Source organism: Myotis davidii, unplaced genomic scaffold, assembly GCF_000327345.1.
Source record: "Myotis davidii unplaced genomic scaffold, ASM32734v1 scaffold185, whole genome shotgun sequence".
NCBI classification, from domain to species: Eukaryota; Metazoa; Chordata; class Mammalia; order Chiroptera; family Vespertilionidae; genus Myotis; species Myotis davidii.
In genome coordinates this window covers 2344062-2353678 of record NW_006297811.1, presented here as the reverse complement: position 1 = coordinate 2353678, position 9617 = coordinate 2344062, and positions in this window count along the sequence as shown.

Below are 9617 nucleotides of genomic sequence, written 5' to 3'. Positions count from 1 at the left end.
TGCTCTCCAGGTCCATCAATGCTGTTGCAAATGGTAAAAGTTCATTCTTTTTTACAGTAATGTAGTATTCCATTGTGTATATGTACCACTGCTTTTTAATCCACTCATCTGCTCATGGGCACTTAGGCTGTTTCCAAATCATAGCTATTGTAAATTGCGCTGCTATGAACATATCCTTTCTGATTGGTGTTTCTGGTTTCTTGGGATATATTTCTGGAAGTGGAATTCCTGGGTCAAATGGGAGTTCCATTTTTAACTTTTTGAAGAAACTCCATACTGTTCTCCACAGTGGCTGTACCAGTCTGCATTCCCACCAGCAGTGCAGGAGGGTTCCACATCCTCACCAGGGTGTGTTGTTTGTTGATTTGTTGATGATAGCCATTCTGACAGGTGTGAGATGGTACCTCATTGTTGTTTTGATTTGCATCTCTCGGATGATTAGTGACTTTGAGCATGTTTTCATATGTCTCCTGGCCTTCTGTGTGTCCACTTTCGAAAGTGTCTAATTAGGTCCTTTGCCCATTTAATGAACAACATAAGTTGATGAACAAAAATAGATCCAGAGACAGAGAAGTATGGGACAGACCATCAAACCTCAGAGGGAAGGAAGGGGTGGGTGAGGGTGGGGTAAGAGATCAACCAAAGGACTTGTATGCATGCATATAAGCATAACCAATGGACACAGACACTAGGGGGATGAGGGCTGGTGCTGGGGGGTGGGAGTGGCCGGGAGGAGGTCAATGGGGGAAAAAGGAGAAATATGTAATACTTTAAACAATAAAGAATTTTTTAAAAAAGTGCCATTCTTCTTCCTCCTGATTTCCCTTGTTTCTGACAAGAAATCTAGTCATTCCAATTGTTGTTTTTCTCTAGCTCCTTTAAAGATTTTTTTTTCCTTTTGTTTTTAGTTTTCAACGTTTTGAATATAGTATTTCTGGGTTTGGATTTCTTTGAGTTTATCTTCCTTTGTTTTGCTGAGCTTCCTGAATTTGTAATTTTAGTCTTATGCCAAAATTGATAAGGTTTTAGCCATTATTTTTCCAAATATTTTTATTTCTCCTCTCCTTTTGGGATTCGGTTGATACAAATGTTATGCTTTTTGGTATTGCCCACAAGTCTTTGAGGCTGTTACTCCCCTCCCCCCTGTCTTGTTTTACTCTTTGTTTTATAGATTGGTTGATTTCTAATTATCTGTATTCAAGTTGACAGACTCTTCCTTCTCGCATCTCCATTCTGTTCTTGAGCCTATCTAATGACTAGTATAGTTGTTATTGTTTTTTTTCAGTTCTAAAATTTCCATTTTGATTTTTATAGTTTTAATTTCTTAGCCAAGAATTTCTATCTTTCCAGTCATTTTAAAATATTTTGCTCTTATGGTTTGGGGCATGGTTACAAGAACTCATTATAAGTCCTTGATAAGTCCATTACCTGTATCTTCTTGGGATTGATGCTTGTTTAATTTCTTTTTCATTGAGAGTTACTGTTTTTCTGTTTCTTTATATGCTTAGTAATTTTTGCATGGACCCTGAACATTTGCCTATTATGAGTTTATAGGTTTTAGTTAAATCTTACAGAGAATACTGTTCTTTTTATTTTTAGAAGCCACTCAATCTGGTTAGGTCAGTGTGTAAGTTAGACCCAGGTTCCATGGGTGTGGTTCCAGTATCCCATTTTCAAAACCTACTTTGTACTGCTATTTGGATCTGCTCATCATGTGTACCATCTAGTGGCCAGTGTGGCTTTGTGCAGTGGTTCACTGCACAGTTCAGTTCTCAAAGCTTTGGCTGTGCTTTAAGGTCAGATCGATACATCAATAGCTCAGAAGCGAGTTCAGGAGTTCATATACAACTTTAGGGGATTGCTCTTTTGAGTTCCCTTCTCTGTGATTTCTCTGATACTATCTTGTCTCCTGCAGGTTCCCCTTTCCAGCCCACAAGCCAGAAAACTGGGCCTTTAGTTTCCCTGCTCTGCTGTGTACTTCCTGCAGCTGCATTTGTATCTGGGGCCAAGTAACTGGAAGAAAGAGAAACAAGCAGCAGGCATTTGACCCAAGATCTTGGGACCATTGCTCCTCTGGTTAAAAAGAATGACATCCTTCCCTTAGAATTTTCGACATCTGTGGTAGCTATGATTCTGCCCTCCACTATGAGATTGCCTTGGGGCTGGGGCTGGAGAAAATGGAAAAAGCAGTGGATTTTCCTTTTCTGTGACCTTTGAGAGTCCATCTCAGGCTTTTTGGTGTGTCCACAGAGTGACCAAGAACATTGCTGCTTTGGTATCCTCAAGATCACTTCATAGTCCAGAGTGTAGATTTATAGATTTTATGTACACATTCCCAGGTGACTGCTGGAAGAAACGAAACACTAGAAAACCCACTTTTCAGTGGAGTCAGCTGTCTTTAACCCTTTGAGTGCCAACCAATATCCTAGAAACTATGCTAAAATTGCCAAGGCATTTTTGCTGATTTTACAGCAGTTTAGGAAAAAAATTATGAATCGCAAGTAAATGAAGTTACATATTCAAAAACTTAAGGAAACCTTTACTACATTTGTTTTCATCTTTGACATATATTGTTTGTTGATTGTATTATAAAATACTGGTAGAAAAAAAATTGAACAAAACATAATGTTAAAATAAAGCGCTCCCGGCACTTTTGGCGAAAGACTGGAGGAGCGCGATTGCGCTCCCTGGCACTCTAGGAGTTCAGGAGTTTTCCCCACATCTCATATAACACTACCATTTATAGTCACATGGCCACATCTAACTACAAGGGAATGTGGAATTATAGTCTTTTACCTGATGTGTTGCTGCCCCAAATAATGTAATGGTTCTCTTACTGGGGAGGAAGGGGAGAGCAGGTGTGGCAGACAGTTAGCAGTCTCTGCTATAGCCAGAGCTGCCAGAAGCAGGCTAGAGATTTAACACATGTAAATGACAAATATAATTACAATGTTCTTAGAGATTGAGATAAGTGGCTTTAACAGTTATTAATATTTTAATAGCCTTACAAATTTATTGTATAAAAATAAAAAGATACCAAAATGTGAAAAGTTTGTCCCCCTCCCACTTTTGTGCATCAGCTAACTGGTTCTCCTTCCTGCAGGAAACTGCTGTTTCAGTGACAATTGTTTCCATTACATTCTAGAAATACTGTACTTAGCATATTCTCACAAGGGATTTTCATAAATGTTATTAATATAGGGCATGAATTAGGTATGCCTTTTGAGTAGTGGGTAGGAGGTGGTGTTATAAAGAGAAATGTTGCAGTTAGGAGTATATATATGAACTAGAGGCCCGGTGCACCTTGCGTGGCCTGTGGGGATCTGGCCGAAAACGGCAGTCCAATGCCGGCTGCCGCTCCTGCCTGCCGCTCCTGCTCATCCTGGCCCCGCTGTGCCTGCTGTTGCTCGGTAGGCCCACTGCTGCTCCGCTGCAGTCTCCGGGCTGCAGTGACCAGCCGTGAGCCCTGCATCTGGTACCCCTCTGTCAGCTAAGTGGTGCTCCCACTGTGGGAGTGCACTGACCACCAGGGGGCAGCTCCTGCGTTGAGCGTCTGCCCCCTGGTGGTCAGTGCGTGTCATAGCAAATGGTCAACTGGTTGGAATGGTCACTTAGGCTTTTATATATACAGATCATAGGGAGACGTGGAAAACAGACTGAGAATCATGATCCCAGATTGGACTCTGTGTCATCAACCTGGTACTCTGCAACTGGTTCTGAAGCATTGTGTTCCCTTTCTTTACTGAGTTAGCCTTAGCAAGGGGATTCCTTAGTATGGTAACAAATACTGTCGGGTGAGTGCTCTGAACTCACCTGTAGCATTTTCATGAAATGGTATGACTAGTTAGGGGAACTCACCTGTAGCATTTTCATGAAATGGTATGACTAGTTAGGAGAAAAAAAAGGAGTTCTCCCATTGGTCTTAGGATACAGTTTGAAACTTGACCAGGCTAACAAGGACTTGCCTGTTCTGGTTCCTGCCTGTCTTCTCAGTGTCATCTTTCAGCCTTCTTTCCACAGTTGATGCAGTTTTCTTCCCTATACTTTCTCTAAGAAGCCAGGCTTTGTGCATTAGGGTTTATGCCCTGTTCTTGCCTGCACTACCACCCCAGCTTTTTACTTGGTCAACTCTTACTCTTCTATGTGTCCTTCAAATCTCATTTGAACACCCTTTCAGTGAGCTCTTCCCTTTGAACCTTATAAATTAAATTACATCATAAGCTTTCCCTTTTCCCTGTACTTATCACATAATTATTTTATAGTTATTTGTATAGCTATTTATATAATATCCTGGTAAGCTCTCTAGATTGTAAATTCCTTGAGGCCATGGACCATGTTTGACATATCACACTGTTCCATTGGTTTAGTGCCTATAAGCATTGTGAGCAGACACTAAAAAATATTTGTTGAAAAATATTTGGTGAATGTGATGATGAATTTTATGTATCAACTTGACTGGGCCACTGGATGCCCAGACATTTGGTCAGATATTATTTTGAGTATGTCTCTGAGGATGTTTATGGATGAAATTAACATTTGAAGTGGTAGACTGAGCAAAGCCAACTTCCCTCCCTATTTTGGGTGGGCCACGCTAGACTAGACTCTCAGCTCTCTTGGTTTCTCAGGCCTTTAGATTTGGACTGGAACTACACCATTGGTTCTCCTGGGTCTCCATCTTGCTGACCAGATTTAAGGACTTGTTAATCTCCATAATTGTATGAGCCAATTCCTTAAATAAATTTCCATGGGTATGTACATGCATCCTATTGGTTATGTTTCTCTGGAGAATCCTAACCAACACAGTGAGCTTTACAATCACCCACAAAACAACTGTAAGAGGAGACAGGACATCCCTGAAAATCTCAACTGTGGATCTGAAGTAAGAAAGCCATCTTGTGGTGTTTCTGGGAATATCATGTTGATATGTGAAGTATGTGTGTATCCCTTAGGAAACTAAAACATAGTTCTCTGCAACAGTTCTTAATATATTTTGTGCCAGAAGTCTCCTTTGGAAATGTGGTGAAGTCTGTAGACTCCTTAAAGCAATGGTTTTAAATAAGTAAAATACATAATGTTATAAAACCAATTATAATGCAATATATACATTAAAATGTTAAACACTAAATGTGGGATATTGTAAGATATATTTCTCACCCTACCTGGTTTGGCTCAGTGGATAGAGTGTCAGTCTTCGGACTGAAGGGTCTCAGGTTCGATTCCGGTCAAGGGCATGTACCTTGGTTGCGGGCGCATCCCCAGTGGGGGGTGTGCAGGAGGCAGCTCATCTCTCTCATTGATGTTTCTAACTCTCTGTCCCTCTCCCTTCCTCTCTGTAAAAAATCAATAAAATATATTTTTTTAAAAAACCTCCCTAAGATAGATTTCTCTTTACTAAAGACTTACGTGGCATTGCAATATATTTAAATATGGGCAATTTAAAGTAAAATTTTATTTTTAAAAGAGATCTGTAGGAAGATCATCACCTTGACTAGCCTACGTGCCTTTTCATGTTATAAAGCAACCTTATTTTGGGTTTTAAACTAATATATTTCCAAATAATGATAGATATAAATGATATGTCAAAATATATCCCACAAATGTAATAGGATATAAAAATGTTTGTTATTTTCATTTATGCCAGAATCACAAGAACCACTACTATAGTGGTAGGCAAAAGTAGGTTTATAGTTATGAGTACACAAAACAGTTTATTTTTGTATTATTATTTTTTAATTATTATATTATTTATTTGTATTACAGCTGTACACCTACTTTTGTCCAACCCTGTATTTATCTTGTTTGTTTTTTCTTCTTTTATAATGGGAGGAAATAGAGTTAGTCAAACAAAATGTCCACATTTTGAGATTCTTGAATAATATCCACTCAGGGTCTGTGATTAGGTTCATGGACCTTATGTTAATAACCTCCAGTTATTAATAACCCAATAAGTTGGGTCTTTACAAAAGGTACTGACTTGGGCTCTTAAAATTGATTCTTAAATTCAAGGAGTTCCTGACAATATTGGGCCGTGAAGAATCCTATTTACTTAGGATTTGCATATGTGTGGTTTCATCTTAAAACTTGTTAGTAATATAAATATTTATATATCACTCACTTTATAATTTACACAGGATGCAAAAATATCTAATCACATTTTATCCTCCCAACAACCCAATGAGAGACACATAATGTATACTATGTGCTCCGTAAATGTTTGATTACTCTTATTTAGGTGATCTCGACACTGAGGAGAGTTTCCATTTAACTCCTAATATTTTAAGTACTTGCTCAGAATCACAGTGTTAAAAAATGTCTACTTGTGAATCAAACTCGTATCTAAATCCAAACAGTATGCCAATTAGACTTATATGTTCCTGTGAATATATGTTTGCCCGTGAAGTATGTGTATCAATTTAAAGCGTATGGATTATTGCAAAATAATGTACCAAATATATGCCAAAATGTACCAAACAGCCACCTATACCAAAGAATTATCTGGTTCAAAATGTCACTAAGTGCTGAGGTTGAGAAACCCTGATTTAGATTAAGGCATTTAAAAAAATCCCCACCAACGCTGGTACTTAACGCTAAGTAGATATGTCTTATTATCAAACCAAGTGGATCTTGAATACTTGCTTTAAAATCAATTTATAAAGTTATTAGTATTAGATTAATTGAATTAAATATTTTTCTAATGTATGTGTGAAAGCTCAAGTATTACTGGACAGATTTCACATCGTGAACATTCTTTATATCTGTGTATATAAAAATTCTTAGTTTGAAATTTGAAGTGGATGGGTTGATTGCTTAAAATTAGAATTACATAGAACTGAACTACATGGAACTGAAAAGTTGTTTCAGACTCATATATTTGTTCATCCACTTGTTTATTTAAAATTTATTGAGGCCCTGCTCCGTCCTGGCATTGTGTCAGAGGCTGGCTTACAAATATGAATAGCATAGTGCTTGTCCACCGGAAGCACCCGGAATTCTGGGTGAAACAGCAGTTAAGTAGAAATGAAGTAGAGAAGTACCAGATGTTGTGGGAGCATATTGGAGGGCCCCTCACTGACCCAAAGAAAAGGAGGAAAACCTTCTTGAAGGAAAAAGGAAGGGACATTTACAAATCCATGTTTAATTTAACTGGTAATTAAATGTGTTGAAATGCCACCTAATTTTCAAACTTTGCAGATTCTTCTGTTAGATCAGTGAGTTAAGAAATCAAATGAATGCACAATAGACAAGTATCTAGTCGTCCTGACCTTTCTGTTGAGTAATCACTATATGTATTATCTTAGGCATATTTAGAGGATTTTGTCTAGAATAGTGTGAATGTGCATATGATTACTAGACTCTCTACTGGCAACCGTTATTACCCATTTGATTTGGTTTTGGATTATTCTTACACATTTCAATCCAAGATCTGAGATTTGGCTTTTTTTTTTTTAAGAGGAAGTGTAAAGGATGGAGGGATGGAGGGATGGAGGGAGAAGACAGAGGGAAGGAGGGGAGGAGGAAGAGAGAGAAAAAGAGAGAGAAAAGAGCAATTTTTGGCACTCTCGAAAAAGTATAGGAAGGAATTCTTCAGTAGAATGGATCCAGGACAAATTAGTATCACTTCTCTTTCTGTAGATATAAACTATGCACATACACTATGTTAATACATTTAAAAATACTATGGTATTTAAAACTAAAATTTGATCTCTTTATTTCAGAATAATAAATAATAAAAACAAAAAGGCCCCTCCTTTAATACTCTTAATAGATAAATAATTTTCTCCCAGATTACTATTAAAAATAATTTGAAAATCTTTTGATATAGTAGGTCCTGGGGTTTCGTCAGAGATCTGTTCCTATGGCGCGACTTAATGCGAAATCGCTGTAAGTGGGAACCCACCTCCATAAGCACCTTCGTCACTCACATGGAGCACATACACAGCAGCAATGAAGTGAAACAGTAAAAAAATTTAAAAGAAAGATAGCAATTCCTGACCTTTACTTGTGGCAAATAAATAATAAAAAACATAAAGCACATGCCTCACGCAACTTTTTTTTTTATAAATAAATGGGAGATGGTGACGTAACCACGAAATGACGTACATTAAGGACTTCCTGTATTTAAAAAAACCTGTTAGAACTGATGTGCCATTATGATTTCACTTATATGTGAAATCTACAGAACCAAACAAATGAACCAACAAAACAGAAACAGACTCATAGATACAGAGAACAAACAGGGTAGCCAGATGGGACGGTGTTGAGGGGGCTGGGTGAAAAGGTGAAGGGATTTAAAAATACAAATTGATAGTTACAATATAGTCATGGGATGTAAAGTACAGCATAGGGAATATAGTCAATAATATTGTAATATTGTAATAACTATGATACCATATACGTACTAGAATTATCAAGAGAATCACGTTGTAAATTATGTAATTGTCTAACCACTATGCTGTACTCCTGAAACTAAAATAAAATAATACTAGAGGCCCGGTGCATGAGCATGGGTAGGGTCCCTAGGCCTGGCTGGCAATCAGGGCCGATTGGGGCCTTCCATCTGCTGTCCGGGGACTCCCTACCCTGGCTGCTGTCTGCCGGCCAGGGCCTTCCTTTGTTCTGAACCACCCCCTGGTGGTCAGTGCACATCATAGCAAGTGATCAGTCTCCCAGTTGAACTCCCATGTGGACAATTTGCATATTAAGCATATATATATATATGTATATATATATATGTGTGTGTGTATATCTGTATATGTATACGTATACACACACACACACACACACACACACTAGAGGCTTGGTGCATGAATTCGTGCAAGGATGGGGTCCCTTGGGGTAGCCTGTGGCGATTGGGCCAAAACCACAGTCCAACACTGCCCGCAGATCCTACTTGCCGCTCCCACTCATCCTGGCCCCACTGCACCTGCCGCAGTCTCACGCCCAATCAGTCCTGACTGGGAGAGGCTCACGCCACCGCAGCAGCAGCACTTGCCAGCACCTGGTGCCCTCATGCAGGAATCTGCTGAAACCGGCTCTCTGACATCCCCTGAGGGATCCCAGATTGTGAGAGGGCGCAGGCCAGGCCGAGGGACCCCACCAGTGCACAGTTGGGGCCAGGAGGGACCGCAGGAGGGCTCCAGGGCATGCCTGGCCCATCTTGCTCAGTCCTGATTGGCCAGACCCCAGCAGCAAACTAACCTACTGGTCATCTTAAAAATGTTGTGATTTAGGTGCTTTTTATGTTTTTGTTTTTTGCCATTCAGCCTGATTATTTCTAATCATTATTCAGGAGAAAAGAAGGCAAACTACTAAAGTTCACTGGGAACATTAAAGATGCTTAGTATAGAATACTGAATATACTCTGTTTTTAATGGTAGCAGTTTCTGATAAATTACTCAGGGTAAAACTAGTTTCTTTCTCTGTTATGTTTGCTCAGTGCAAAAATGGTTTTTAATATATTTCTCATTGTGCCAGGAATTTTGTTTTCTATCTGCTTGATAATCTCGGTTTTCTCAAAAAGATATACATAGATTAATTAGTAAAGTCCAGAAGAATTCTTGTCCTGTTTCTGCCCTCAGCAGTGAAACAACATACCATTGCTAGGGATATCTAGTCCA